Genomic DNA, 16,304 nt, shown 5'->3' with positions numbered 1-16,304 from the left:
GTTTTTCCTGGCCAAGGTCAGGGTCCTTGAACACAACACGAGCCTAACGTGTCATCACGTGGTATATGTCTCGACTGACAGGGGTGCAGTTCTGACGGAGAGCACCAGAACGCCACTCCAGCACTTCAGAAATGGCAGTACCGATAAGTCCATACACATGCCGCAGTTTCTGCGTGTCTGTGTCTTTAGTTGAAAGCCCAGTGGCGATCTGTTCACCTGTCATTCTGATCAGACAGTCAATAACTGTGTTGTTATCATTAGCATCTGGTTAGCTAGCTATGCTAACGAATATAAGAAGCTTTGTCTACAACCAGTGAGGTAAAGGCACATCTTTATATGATCATTATAGTTATAAAAAAAACAAGAGAATAAAGTAAACCGGTATAAAATACTATATGACAGTTATTAATAAAGAAGAATACAGTTTCAAAGGGGAGTGATTTGTCAAATATCCATAAATTAAAAGAAAATCTGCTTACAGTTGTGTTTGGGTGTTGAGAGATGTGTCCATAGCTCTCCTAATGTTGCTCTCATAGTGCAAACAATCTTGCCAGGGGAGCATGCCCCCCGGACCCCCCTAGAGGAGGTTAGGTCCCCCCCACTTAAATCATGTTCACATGGATAGGAAACTAAATACATTTGCACACATCTTGTGTCCATATCTTTCTGTTTTGGTGGTCACACCACACCCTGCACGTGCATGCATACGCGAGTCATGGTGAGATATCTGGGTTAAGAGGTTGCTTTTTCTTTGCACAGAATGAAATGAATGGGCTGTGATTTTAGTTTTTTTAAGCAGAGGTCAATAACTTGTACGGCCCTCTGAGGATATTGTAAACATTGAAATGGCCCATTAACATCATACAGGAGACAAATAATAGCTCGCAGCAACGTATTGAAAAAATAACTATGAAGTATAAATTAGTTCATTTTTGAAACCATGAACTTTAGTTCACAATTTTGAATTATGAACTATGAACTGAACTAGTTCATTTTAAAATGTGTGAACTGTGAACTGAACTAGTTCATGGAGAAAGTGAACTTTCCCAACACTGAAAGGAACTACAGCACGGTCACATGACTTCACGCAATACCGCTAAGCTAAAGGTGGCTAAAGTTGGGCTATAAAGGAACTACAGCACGGTCACATGACTTCATGTCACCATCGCTAAGCTAAAAGCGGCTAATATTTGGCTGTAAAGGAAATACAGCACAGTCACATGACTTCACGTCACCACCGCTAAGCTAAAGGTGGCTAATGTTGGGCTATAAAGGAACTACAGCACGGCCACATGACTTCACGTCTCCATCGCTAAGCTAAAAGCGGCTAATATTTGGCTGTAAAGGAACTACAGCACAGTCACATGACTTCACGTCACCACCGCTAAGCTAAAGGTGGCTAATGTTGGGCTATAAAGGAACTACAGCACGGTCACATGACTTCATGTCACCACCGCTAAGCTAAAGGTGGCTAATGTTGGGCTATAAAGGAACTACTGCACGGTCACATTACTTCACGTCACCACCGCTAAGCTAAAGGTGGCTAATGATGGGCTATAAAGGAACTACAGCACGGTCACATGACTTCACGTCACCATCGCTAAGCTAAAAGCGGCTAATATTTGGCTGTGAAGGAACTACAGCACAGTCACATGACTTCACGTCACCACCGCTAAGCTAAAGGTGGCTAATGTTGGGCTATAAAGGAACTACTGCACGGTCACATTACTTCACGTCACCACCGCTAAGCTAAAGGTGGCTAATGATGGGCTATAAAGGAACTACAGCACGGTCACATGACTTCACGTCACCACCGCTAAGCTAAAGGTGGCTAATGATGGGCTATAAAGGAACTACAGCACGGGCACATGACTTCACATCACCACCGCTAAGATAAAGGCGGCTAATGATGGGCTATAAAGGAACTACAGCACGGTCACATGACTTCACGTCACCACCGCTAAGCTAAAGGTGGCTAATATTTGGCTGTAAAGGAACTACAGCAAGGTCACATGACTTCACGTCACCACCGCTAAGCTAAAGGTGGCTAATATTTGGCTGTAAAGGAACTACAGCAAGGTCACATGACTTCACCACCGCTAAGCTAAAGGTGGCTAATGTTGGGCTGTAAAGGAACTACAGCACGGTCACATGACTTCACTTGAAAATTGTAAACCACAGACATTATTTCGGGCTAACAATCAAGAAGACATTACAAAAAACGTTTACTTCAAGACAAGGGAACAGGAAGGGCTAAAATGATAACTAATTTCCGGGTATTAGGACTCATTCCTGCACCTCTCTGTCTCATAACTTAGCTGAGCGTTCACTGGTGCAGTTTCCCCTATCACATGACTACTGTCAATCTTTTAAACTCTTCTCTCTGCTGTTGTCAGTTTTCATCTCAGTGCAGAATCGATACTTGCCTCCAGTTTTCATCACAACTAGTTCCCAGGTTTCCTTCCATCACCAGTTCAATCAGGAGAGACTTGTTCTGAAGAATGCACAGATGAATGTAATGGTGTTTGCGTGGAGTCACCTGCAATGACAGCTGTCAGGAGGGGAGAGAGCAGATTTAAAGGTTTGACGATGCGCTCTGATTGGCTGGTGGGGATAGAGACGAAAGTGATTGAGAGAAAGTAGATGGAAATATGTGAATAGCAGATATAAAGACGGTCTTTCTTGTTCGAACTTGCGCTGAACTTCATATGTTTATTCACATCACATCCATCAGATCTTCAGACGTTTCCTTTCATCTCTTCACCACTACCAGCGTCTATACTCTATACAGGGTAGTATTCCTATACTCAAAACAGAACAGTCTCATAATACACACATGCGCACAGAAGGATTCACACTTGTGTTTTTCAATGCACACACAAATGTGTTCCGTTTCATATACATGTAAATAAAATCCAAATACAGAACAAAGTTTTACATGTGTATTTTTGATCCTCACATATTTGTTTTCCGTTTAAAACCTCTGCACCTGCAAACACAAACAGCTTTCTGTGCATGGATGGATCGCTGTGTGGATTTTTTGAGATTCCCCTGACGGTCAGCCGATTCGTATGTAATTATTTCTATTTATAGCCAATCAGATGTCTCCTCAATTCTAAGCCAATCACATGAGCGCGCCCCCACGAGGGTAGATTTCTTGCGTTCATGACGTAGCGCTTCATGTACGCATTTTGCGCAGTCCGGAGTTGATGAGGCGCTAATGTCAGGACACCCTCCACTCTCAGCACAGCGCCACTTTCCGAACAGGAAATGCACGCAAATACAAGCCTTTATATTATTAAGGTACAGCGCCACTTTCCGAACCATTGATGAATGCTTGTGTACACAAAAACGGCAGGCAAAACCGTTTTAAATGTGTGTTTCCTGTATGGCGAATACAGCTGCTTTATTTATGTCTGTATGAAGTTGTTGTGAGTGTGGAGGGAGCAGCTACAGGTTAGCTTAGCCTAATCGATCAGTGCACTACGAAGCCAGTGCTAGACAGTGACCTGTCAACGGGGGGAGTCCCGGTGTCTGGTGATAATTAGGGAGGCTCCGATAGATCGGCCGCCGGTCATTATCGGCCGATATTCACTCTTAATAGTTTGATCGGTGCTCTCTATAAAGGCCGGTCAGGAGAGCTGGATCTGATCGATATGGACATAAACGCGAGTGAAATGTAACCGGACGCGAGAGAGAGATCAGATCAGCTGCTGAGTCTGATGGAGACACGCTGCTCTGCATGATCACCTGATGCTCCGCCCTCTGTTTAGTGAGCTGACCGGACTGCGCAAAATGCGTACATGAAGCGCTACGTCATGAACGCAATAAATCATACCCTCGTGGAGGCGCGCTCATGTGATTAGAATGGAGGAGACATCTGATTGGCTATAGATAGAAACAATTACAAGTACGAATCGGCTGACCGTCAGGGGAGTCTCAAAAAACCCACACACGAATGCACAGCGATCCGTGCACAGAACGCGGTTTGTGTTTGCAGGTGCAGCGGATTTAAACGGAAAACAATGTGAGGATAAAAAATACACATGTAAAACTTTTTTCTGTAATTGGATTTTATTTACATGTATATGAAACGGAACACATTTGTGTGTGCATTGAAAAACACAAGTGCGGATCATGAAATACAAGTGTGAATCCTCCTGTATGCATTGTGTGTATTATGAGACTGTTCTGAGCCCAAACAACAACAGTTTGAAAAATATATTGGCCTGCAGATAATTGTACTAAAAAATGCCCTGGGTTTGTATCGGCCTAAAAAATATATTTGTGTGAATCTCCATCTACCTTTATGAGCAATTCAAAAGATAATATTATTTTTTTATTCTATACTATTTGAGTTTTGTATGAAAAAATAAAGGTTTGAACACATATACTGACCTGTGAATAATCACACACAGAAAAGAGCCCTCAACATGTAAAGGCCTTGGAATGTCATTTTTCGACACATTCTGCCCCCAAACAACATGTTTCCACTGTGCCATATTTGAGTTGTGTATGTATTAATGACAAAAACAACAGTGCAAATGCACACAACAACTAAATGCATACTGTACGATGAGATAAAGTTATATTTTCTGAATCTTCAAATCTGCTTATCTGTTTGAAAGTTTGGAAAAATTAACTTTTTCCGGACAAAACGTATGTGTCACTAGCTTGAAAATATAAACTTTGCGTGAATTAATGGCACAACAAAATAAAGGGTAGACAAATAACATGTGTGTTATTCTTCTTTTTGGATAACTACTACAAGTTGACCCATCAGCCGGATATCTACCCTCCAGCCAGGCCCGGACTGGCCATCGGGAGCACCGGGAGGTTTCCTGATGGCCTGGCCTGGCCTGCTGGCCTGAGGATTTTTTTAATGTATGTATTGTGAACGCAACGCTGCACAAATGTGGGTCTGACTCTGCCTCACAGAGGGTGACTGGCTGTCTACATGATATAACGGATCTAAGGAGCTGTTTCAATAACAAGGTGGAGGAGAGTCCTCTCCTGTCAGACTGAGAGACTGATAACCTCAGCTCAGGTGAGGTAAAGGACTCTCTGAGTGTTTAGATAGTTAACTTAGTTCTCAGTGGGTCTCACGGTTTGGTCACCATTCATGTAAACACATATTTCCATTTGAGAGGGAATGATTAGTAAAATATGCATGAATAATAATAAAAATACATTAACTAGGTGAAAAAAGGCAAGATAAACTTTAAAAACTTGTTGAGAGCTAAAACTAGTCTTTGCTGCTGCCTTAAAGATGAGCAGGGGGAGAGGAGGGAGACAGGAGAGGCTGGTTCAGGAGCACACACACTCACAACTATAAATGAACCAAAAACAAATAAATAAACAAGTTTCAATGTTTTTTCATATTGGATATGGTATGTTATTGGTTATGGCCATGTTCTTATTATTTTATGATTATTTAAATGTATACAGTTGTGTTTCATATGGGTGTAGTCTCTCTCTTTATTTCCCCCTCAAAATGCACCAGATTGATGCATTTAAGTCCAACATTTAAAAAAACAAATCTTACAGGGGGAGCATGCCCCCGGACCCCCCTATAGGATTTGAGGTCCACCCGGTCCCCCACTTAAAATATGTTCACATGAATAGGTTCCTAAATAGATTTGCACATTTGTTTAAATAGTAACCCATGTCCATATGTTTATTTTTTGGTAGTATATTTAAACTAGAGGGCTATCACTATGGGCAGCAACGCTGTAAATATTGACAAATAAATCCAGCAAAATGGCACAAAAAACTGGTAGTGGCCTGGCTGGGTGTATAATTCCCGGCCTGACTTATTGTCCCAGTCCGGCCCTGCCTCCAGCTGCTGATGAGGATCTGATGTTTGTCTCTGATAAAAGACGCCAGGCTTCCTTAGATAACCACAATAAAGACCTCCAAATTGACAAAAAGCAATAACAGCAAAGTAAACATTAACAAAGTGTTCTCCTACAGTATCAAGGAGAGCGTTTTGCTTCCTCATAATCCCATCTGGTCAAGATCAAATGTCCAATTAAAATATAAAGTCAATTTAGATATTGCATTATCAAGATCATAACTTGTTTTAAGAGATTAGGGAGTGCTCTTTCCCGTGTCCTGCTCAAGACTAATGGAGGAACTCATCTCATTCGATCAGCACACACACGGAGGAGAGGCACTCGGGATGAAAGTTCTCACTCCCGCCTCACTTTTTGGCTAAGTGATTTGTCCCAGACGTCATTTGTTTGGTTCCTGTTGTCCCCGAATCCATCTCATCTCACTAATTCACACAAAGAAAGAGGAGCATGCCCAAACACAGAGCAGATGTTCAGAAGCTTTCCATAAAGACGTATGACTGTCCTCCGCCCGGCGCACACGAAGGACAGGCTGTTTCAGACGAGAGAGCAGAACAGTGATTAGTGACTAATGTTTAATTCAAAGCACTGTTTCAGGTAGTCTGTACAAATGTAATGTTTGATTTCGAAGAGGCTTAGAATCAGAAATTCTTTATTCGTCCCACAGCGAGGACATTAACATTGTTACAGCATAAGGACAGTGTAGATAAAAGGCAAATACAATATAGTATCAAATGCAGCACTGAGATCGAGCAAAACAAGAATAGAGACAAGTCCCTTGTCAGAGGCTATTAGAATGTCCTTTGTGACTTTAACCAGAGCTGTCTCTGTGCTATGATGTGTTCTAAAGCCAGACTGAAAATCTACAGATAAATCATTGTTTTTTAAGTAATCACACAGCTGTTTTGCGACCGCTTTCTCAAGAATCTTTGAGAGGAACGGAAGATTAGAAATAGGTCTATAGTTGGCTAAAACCTCTGGATCGAGGTTGTGCTTTTTAAGAAGCGGTTTTATCACTGCTACTTTGAATGATTGTGGAACATGATAATAAAGACATATTCATAATATTTAATAAAGAAGTGCTAATTAATGGAAAAACTTCCTTCAACAGCTTAGTTGGAATTGGGTCTAACATGCACGGGTTGGTTTAGAAGAGAGAATCATTGAATGTAATTGTTCAAGGTTTATGGCTGAAAAGCATTCTAGTTTACTATCTAGTGTAATATTAGAACTTACGATTCCGGGAGCTGTTGATAACACTATACTGGTCGAAGGCAAGAGGTCATTAATTCTGTTTCTTTTTATCGTTAAAAAAGCACATAAAGTCATTACTACTGAGTGCTATGGGAATAGACGGCTCAATCGAGCTGGAGCTAATCTATGTTGTTTTATTTTCTTCTTTTTCAAAGGAGCAACGGAGTCTAATTTTATTCGCAGCGCATCTATAGCACTATCAACAACATGATCAATTTGGGGTGGTGTACATTTTGTATAAGTTTCCTCCCCTACATGCAGACATGCTACCGAGTTAAGTATTGGTGGAATCTCTTCCTTAAATGTGGCTATAGCACTAACAGATAGGTTTCTGCTGCAGGAGCTTTTGACTAATGCTTTGTAGTCTAGTAACAGTACTTCAAAAGTTACTAAGAAATGGTCGGATAAAGCAGGATTATGCGGTTCGACTAATAGTTGCTCAATTTCAATACCATAAGTCAGGACAAGGTCGAGAGTGTGATTATAACAGTGGGTTGGTTTATTTACACTCTGACAGAAACCAACAGAATCTAATATAGAGTTAAATGCAACAGTAAGGCTATTTTTATCATCGTCAACATGAATATTAAAGTCACCTACGATAATTACTTTGTCTGTTTTAAGAACCAAAGTTGATAAAAACTCAGAGAATTCTGATAAGAATTCTGAATAAGGACCTGGTGCACGATACACTGTAACAAATAAGATTGGCTGCAAAGTTTTCCAGGTCGGATGTGTAAGACTAAAAACGAGGCTTTCAAAGGAGGTATAATTTAATTTTGGTTTAGTATTGATAAGTAAACTTGAGTCAAAGATTGCTGCAACTCCACCTCCTCGGCCCGTGCCTCGAGCAATATGAGTGTTGACATGGCTGGGTGGAGTGGCCTCATTTATGCTGACATATTCTTCATGTCTCAACCAAGTTTCAGTGAGACAGCATATATCAATATTATATCTGATATTAAATCATTTACCAATATTGCTTTAGATGCTAGAGATCTTATGTTTAAGAGACCACATTTAATCTTCCTGTTTTGTTGCACTGTAGTAGTTGTTACATTTACTTTTATATGTATGACACCTCTATTAGGTTTTACCTTAAATTGTCCTTGGGCAGACACACACACCGCTAATATTGGGTATTTTATTGGGTTCGGGATTCCTATGGGTGACTGCCTAGGAGAGAGCGCAGAGAAGCGTGTAAGACTCCGCCTCCTGGTCTCAACTCCACTTTGTCATGGATTAAGTCCACAAAGCCCTGAAATGTTTGCCGAAATGAGATCTGCACCTTTCAAAGTAGGGTGAATGCCGTCTCTCTTTCTCAGACCAGGTTTTCCCCAGAAGGCTGTCCAATTATTTACGAAGCCCACATTGTTTGCTGGGCACCACCAAGACAACCAGCGCTGAAATGATGACATGCGGCTATACATGTCATCAGTGATCAGATTGGGGAGGGGACCAGAGAAGATTACGGTGTCCGACATTGTTTTAGCATAACTACACACCGACTCCACATTAAGTTTGGTGCATTCTGATTGGCGATGTATACATCACAGGACATTACATTGACTTACATGTATTTCCTGGAGACTTATCCTAACCCTAACCCTAACCAAGTCTTCACCCTAAAAGTAATGATTCCCCTCATGGGGACCTCCCGTATGTGTAAGCAGGGTTGGGTTGTAACGGAATACATGTAACGGCGTTACGTAATCAGAATACAAAAATCAAGTAACTGTATTCAGCTCGCGTTACATTTGAAAAACGAGTAATCTGATTACAGTTACTTTCGTAAACCTGAAGTGAATACATTTTGGATTATTTATTGGAATTATTGGTGGAAAGATTTCTTCTCAACATTTAATATTCATTACTAAAGGTACAGCCGAATCATCACAGCGCACAAAACCACCGCAGATGGACCAAAAAAGCGTTTGAAAAAACACCAAAACATACCCACCTGTGATGGAAAAAGAAAGTAATCCAAAAGTAATCTGATTACGTTACTTTTTTAAGACACGTAACTGTAACTGTATTCGGATTACTTTCAGAGCCATGTAATCAGTAATCAGTAACTGATTACTGATTACATTTACAAAGTAACCCTCCCCTGTGTGTAAGGGAAGCGAGTCCCCACACGTAACCTTGTAGGTCCCCACAAGGTTAGTAAGACACACACACACACACACACACACACACACACACACACACACACACACACACACACACACACACACACACACACACACACACACACACACACACACACACACACACACACACACACACACACACACACACACACACACACACACACACACACACACACCACACACACACACACACACACACACACACACACACACACACACACACACACACACACACACACACACACACACACACACACACACACACACACACACACACACACACACACACACACACACACACACACACACACACACACACACACACAGTTCCTTTGTTTCCACATCCATTCGGCTGCTGTCATTCAAGATGCTACAGTCAATTAGTCAAGGTGCATTTCACACTGTGTTCCTGACCTGAGATCTGCTGAGAGTAGAAGGATGTAATCCCCTCAGACTGGTGACACTTCACGTGTGTCTGAGGAAATGTAGGATGTAATGATTTATTTTTGTAAATGTATATCGTTCAGTACCATCACAATGAGATGTAGCCATGCTGCAGTCAGAGCATCGGAACATGGGGACTCTCCTGCAACAGAGACAGGTTCAAATGGAAATATCACCACATTGCAATTCAAGCAGGATATCTATAACGTTCGTGGTTCACGATAAATATTATGGTCTACAGATTAAGAGTGTACAACGGGCTTCATCCTTTCAGTAACCAAACATACAAATATATTTTAGAAATGGATTAAATTGTGTTCTGCTAACTAGCTTTTAATCCACAGTAGAATTAAAGTAAGGGACCCTACACATGCCACACATGTTGCAATTCTGCACCCTCAAATAATCACTTTTCAGCAAACGTCGAATAATATTTCACGAGGTATATCTAATTATAACATCTTAGTTTGTTGTATACTCAAGTGAGCTCAGCCTGTGAATACAATTAACTTGCTCTTAATCTGACTGAAGCCTTTTGTCACATCTTTGCTTACTTAAAATAATAGCAAGGAAGGGATTAACGTAAAGTTGATGTGATGCATATCCTGCTAATCAGCTTCCTATCCACAGTTATAATCTAGCTGAATAACATCTGTGTACCCTCAACTAATTTCTGTTTATTGTCACAGTTGTTGCTTTTCAGCAATAGTTGCATAACAATTTTTCAATTGTTTGTATTGTGTAGCCTTTTGCCACATCTTGCATTAATGATAGGACAAGCCTTTCTAAATGCAGTGCATCCCCGCGCCTCATGTTGCATGTCGCTCTGCAACAACAGGAGAGGGCAAAGGTCGCTTTATTCAAAGTGTTTCTCTCGGCCACTGGGAGGTAGACGACTCTGGGGGAGTTTGTGTCTGTCGTCTATAATTAGGAGCCATTCTCCTCAGCTGGATGTTATTTCGCCCACCGGCTGTGAAGTCACAGAGGGGGGCTTCAAGGTGGTCGTTCTTTGAGATCAACCTACGCAAACACACCATCGCCGTGAGAAGAAGCACTCAGCGTCCCCACGCACACGAAGATAAGTGCCAAATAAATCTTTCAAACGGTGAGATTATTAGTCTATTTGCCATGATTGTGAACCCGGAAATGTTAAGTAGCATTGTGTCCGATAAAATGTATCCCGTGTGCCCAAAAACTTGAACATTTGATTCAAAGTGCATCAAATTAGCCCACCAGGAGTTCAAGTACTGTATGGCTACTTTTTTCCATTTTAGCCGGTTAGAATAACAGGCTATAGTTATACTGTATGTCTCTCAACATACATGAACAGTTAATACTGCTTTACATCGAAGCTAAACACATAAATGTATTCTCTATCATATGACTCCTTAAAGCCCCTGTCACACTGTCCCGAAATTGACACCCGATGGACACACGATAAAGGAAATGTTTAAATTCGGCTGTGATCGTAGCAACATCGGGCCATTCGTGAGGGCATCGAAGCCATCGTATGACCGCCGGGGGAGTTTCTCAGGCTCCGGCAGCAACTTCGTGAGCGGCAACTTCGTAAGGCACTCGTGAGGGCATCTTGTCGAATCGTGTCATCTTCGTGTTATCATCGGTGCATTCGCCCTCACTCTGATCGGGGCGAATGCCCGATGGCACCGATGATAACACGATGCCCTCACGATGGCCTTACGAAGGGCAAAATGGACACACGAATTCAACACGAAAATGAACCTTCTCAAGGTCCTTCGGCAATTTTTTGGCATGCCAAAGATTTTGCCACCGCTCACGAAGTTGCTGCCGGAGCCTGAGAAACTCCGCCAGCGGTCATACGAAGGCTTAAGATGCCCTCACGAATATCCCGATGTTGCTACGATCACAGCCGAATTTGAACATTTCCTTTATCGTGTGTCCATCGGGTTGTTTTATTGCACAACAAAATCATGTAAACATATTATGTAAATAACCCGATTTGTGTTCTGTGAAACTAAAAAGGATATAATATATTATTTTGAAGGACAGTTGACAGGAAGTTGTTGTTGCTATGGAAACAACAACATGATGGAGAAAACGTAATATCTTCTACATATAAAGACGGATAAAGTAAAGAACAAAGTCTGAAGATATCAGTACAGTATCATAGTACTGTAACATAATTGTTTTTGGTACTGTCGTTGCAGTTGTATTTCTTAAATGTAATGTAAATGTTGCCTTCGTGTGGGGTTCGGGGCCATCTTCGTGCGAAATTCACAATTCCATATTTGTGTGTCCATCGGGTGTCAATTTCGGGACAGTGTGACAGGGGCTTAACTGGCTGATAGTGCCCATGCCTATGTACTTGTTTATTTGTGCATATGAGCCGTGGTTACGTGTTTTTTTTAATGTATTTTATGAAAGGTTATGTCGGCTACCTGCTTTGTTTTGTACAGCACTTTGGTCAATGTGGGTTGTTTTTAAATGTACTTTATAAATAAATGTGAGTGATTGATAAACAGTTCCATGTGAACAACCGAGTGGTGCAGGAATGAATCCTAAAACCCGGAAATGAGTCAGCATTTTACAACTTCTGGTTCCCTCGTCTCGAAGTCAAGGACTTGTTATACCCGTTTGTGATTACATACCTGAAATAAGGTCTGTGGTTAACACAACCTAAAGAGATGTTTGTTCTACAACATAAATTACGTCAGTAGATACCCCACTGGTGAATGTAAAAAACAGCATTTACTAACAAGTGTCTAAACGATCATCTAAAAAGATAAATAATCTTGTTAAGAATTTTTTGGTTAAGAAAAGTGTTCTTACTTTAAGACAATATATCTTACTTTTTCTCTTATATTGAGATAGATTTAACCAGTAACAAGCTGCAGCATTGGTTTTCATAAATTCCGGGCATGGAATAGATTTGTTTTTGTTATTTTAAGAAATAAATCATCACACAACTTCTCAATTTAAGAATCTCATGAAATGACACCAATTTTACATACAGTATATATTTTTATTCAGTGTCGAGAGCTGCATCTTCACTTTTCATATTTCCATTGAGACAACTGTGGTGTGGATGTCTTAGTTTAAGACAAAGTCACTATATAGTGTGTCAATTAAAGCCAATGATTCTTATTGTAAGCTTTCTTTGCTAATTATACATTTTAATTTAAGGAACACATTCTTACAGTCACCTCAACCAAAAGACCAAAATACTCATTTTAAGTTATTCTTTCTTAAATAATGCAGGAATCATTGCTTGTAATAAGCATTTTTGTCTAGTTTCAAGGCCCATTATGGTCTTTCAGTAGCTAGATTTTAATTCTAGTTTTAAGAATTCTAGCCAAGCAAATGTGGCTTACCCCATTGGCATATTTGTTTGCTTGATACAGGGAAATCTGACTTGATTCAAGAATATTTTGCTTCTTTTTGGAGGGGCTGTTTTTGCAGTGTAGCGGTGGTGACGTGAAGTCATGTGACCGTGCTGTAGTTCCTTTGTAGCCCAACATTAGCCGCCTTTAGCTTAGCTCGCTGCTCGTTCACAGCTGCTCGCTGCTGCTCACCTGAGGAACAGGTTACACGCCGTCAGCGCTGAGACGTGATCCACCTTTGCTGAGTTCCGGATGTGAGCCACGTTCAACCTCATCCACTACAGCGGACCCGAGTTCCACTAAAGGCTCGTCGGGAAGGGTTTCAGGAGCCACTCCACACTGGGCGAATCACTTCTGGGATCCTACTTTTGCCCGCCGAGTGGATTTAGCACGAGAGGGAGCAACTCTTGCAGAGATAAAGAGTCGGAAGTGTGGTCCCGGCTCTCCTCTCGCCGCCCTTCTCGCCGCTCCTCACACCGCGTATCGCCGCTCCTCTTGCCGCTCCTCACACCGCGTATCGCTGCTCCTCTCCGCGCCTGTGCTCCCGGGGGAGATGTAAAGTGGATTAAACAGCCGGTGTAACGCGGTGGGATTACCTTCTCTACTCTGCTGTGCTGCTATAGCTGAGGCCTGGTTCCACCTTGCTCCGGGAACAGCGTGGATACTGTTGTGCTGGACTGGGAGAATGGCGGGTGTCGTGTTTCTGCTGTGCCTTTTCTTGGCTGTGCTGGACAAGGAGAAGATCGCTAGTCGTCCTGAACAATCTACTGGATTCGGGTATGTTCTGCCGCCCGCAGTGGACATCCCCTGTACAGTTTCGGAGGTGTTGCACAAACAATTGCTGGTTGCACTGTCGCGGACATTCATTTCGGAAAATGTTTGTCTTTCTCACATGCCTGCCACGATGGTCCTTCAGAATTGTTTTTTAAACTCTAATCTCACTTTCGCGAAGTTTGCTGGTGACTCTAGAACAGCTGACAATGTATGTGTGTTGATTAAGAGGAAAAGGTGCCTGGTATTTTTATTGTTGTTACTATCAGGAAATGTACAGCCAAATCCAGGTCCACCTAGCAGTATTAGTCAAATAGCTACTCCTGCTGATTTTATATCTAGATCTGGGCTAGGTTTAATTCATTTAAATGTGCGTAGTCTGTTACCTAAATTAGATTGTGTCCGTATTTGGGCGAGTTCGACTGATGCTGATGTCATTGTCTTATCAGAAACGTGGCTAGATAAATCCATGTTGGCTTCTGACATTTACATAAATGGTTACAGTGTATATCGTACTGACCGGCCTAAAAAAGGTGGTGGCGTTGCCATTTATGTGAAAAATAAGTTTTGTGTAACTAATATGGTTTCCAAATCTGTTAGTAAACAGCTAGAATATTTAGCCGTGAATATTGAGGTAACAAAGGGTCAACAGCTCATGGTGGTGGGCTGCTACAGGGCTCCTTCGGCTGTCAAGGACTCTTTATCGTCTTTGGCAAAACTGTTATCGCAACTTTCCTACAAGGAAATAGTGCTGCTTGGTGATTTTAATTGGGACTGGTTAACTTCTGTGTCAGAGGATTTTAAAAACCTGTGTACCTCATTGAATTTTACCCAGATTATAGACAGTCCTACTCACCCAAATATTAAGTCCCCAAACAAATCCTCCTTAATTGATCTAATTTTAACAAATGTTCCACATAAATACTCATCTGTGGGAGTATTTGCTAATGATGTGAGTGACCACTGTGCTGTAGCCACAATTAGGGACACTAAGGTCCAAAAGGTTAAACCACGTGTCATCACAAAGAGAGACAAAAAACACTTTGTGGAGCAGGGTTTTGTGCATGATCTGTTTGATTTTGATTGGGGTAAAATCAATTTGTGTGCTGATGTAGAAACTGCATGCTCTTATTTTTATCTTGGTTTTATGAAAATTATAGATAGACATGCACCTCTGCGTACATTTAGAGTGAAGGGACGAAACAATCCCTGGTTTTCTGCTGAGCTGTCCAGTCTCCTTCATGAGAGAAATAATGCTTGGGCTAAGGCTAGGAAATCAGGCTCAGAGGTAGTATGGCTACGTTTTAGGCAGCTGAGAAATAGCTTCACATCTCAGATAAAAAGTGCTAAATCAAAGTACTATTTGTCGGTTACCACAGAAAACCTGAATAACCCTAGGAAATTTTGGAAAGCCATAAAATCGATTTCCACTGGTGATATCCCAAATGAGCTACCTCCGTGCCTTACCACAGCATCTGGCATTATATCAGACAGGGCTACTATGCTAAATTGTTTTAATGAGCATTTTGTGTCTTGTGGCTCTCTGTTTGGCTGTGTGGCTCCTGTGAACGCTCCAATCCTTGACTCTGAACAATGTGGTCTGGAAAACCCTTTCAGTTTTACTCCTTTAACTGTTGGTATTGTTCATGAAGCATTATCCAAGTTAGATCCTAGGAAACCGGCTGGCCCGGACAACGTAGAACCTTTCTTTTTAAAGATAGCTGCAGATTTATTGCTCCACCTCTTACTTCTCTTTTTAACCTCTCCCTCAGCACGAACACAATTCCAAAAGTATGGAAGTCTGCTTATGTCTTGCCTTTACTGAAAGGAGGGGAGGCAACTATTTTAAATAACTATAGGCCAATCTCTAAATTGTCAGTTCTGGCTAAGGTTCTTGAACGCTTAGTGAGTGAACAAGTAAAGGAGTTTTTATGTATAAATGATATCCTGTCTAAACATCAGTCAGGATTCAGAAAGAAACAAGCACCATCACTGCCACAATGAAAGTGGTAAATGACATTACTACTATTTTAGATAATAAGCAGAGTTGTGCAGCTCTGTTTATTGACCTTTCCAAAGCGTTTGACACCGTTGATCATCGCATTTTAAAGCAGAGGCTATCAGTATTGGCATATCCAGCCTTGCAGTGGGGTGGTTTGAACTACCTCTCTGAAAGGTCCCAATGTGTTCATTTTGATGGACTGTCTTCTGAGTGGTTAAACATTTCTAATGGTGTACCACAAGGTTCTGTTTTAGGACCACTTTTATTCTCCATATATATTAACAGTGTAGGTGATAATGTGGATGAAGCTACTTTACATTTTTATGCGGATGATACTGTGATGTACTGTGCAGGGCCCTCCATTAAGGAGGCTGTTGTTAAATTACAAGGCTGTTTTAACACTATTCAGACTCAGCTCTCTGAATTAAAGCTTCTTTTAAATGTGGATAAAACCAAGGTAATGCTCTTT

Source organism: Pseudochaenichthys georgianus, chromosome 3 (assembly GCF_902827115.2).
Source record: "Pseudochaenichthys georgianus chromosome 3, fPseGeo1.2, whole genome shotgun sequence".
Taxonomy (NCBI): Eukaryota; Metazoa; Chordata; class Actinopteri; order Perciformes; family Channichthyidae; genus Pseudochaenichthys; species Pseudochaenichthys georgianus.
Note: the sequence above shows the minus strand (reverse complement) of the source record.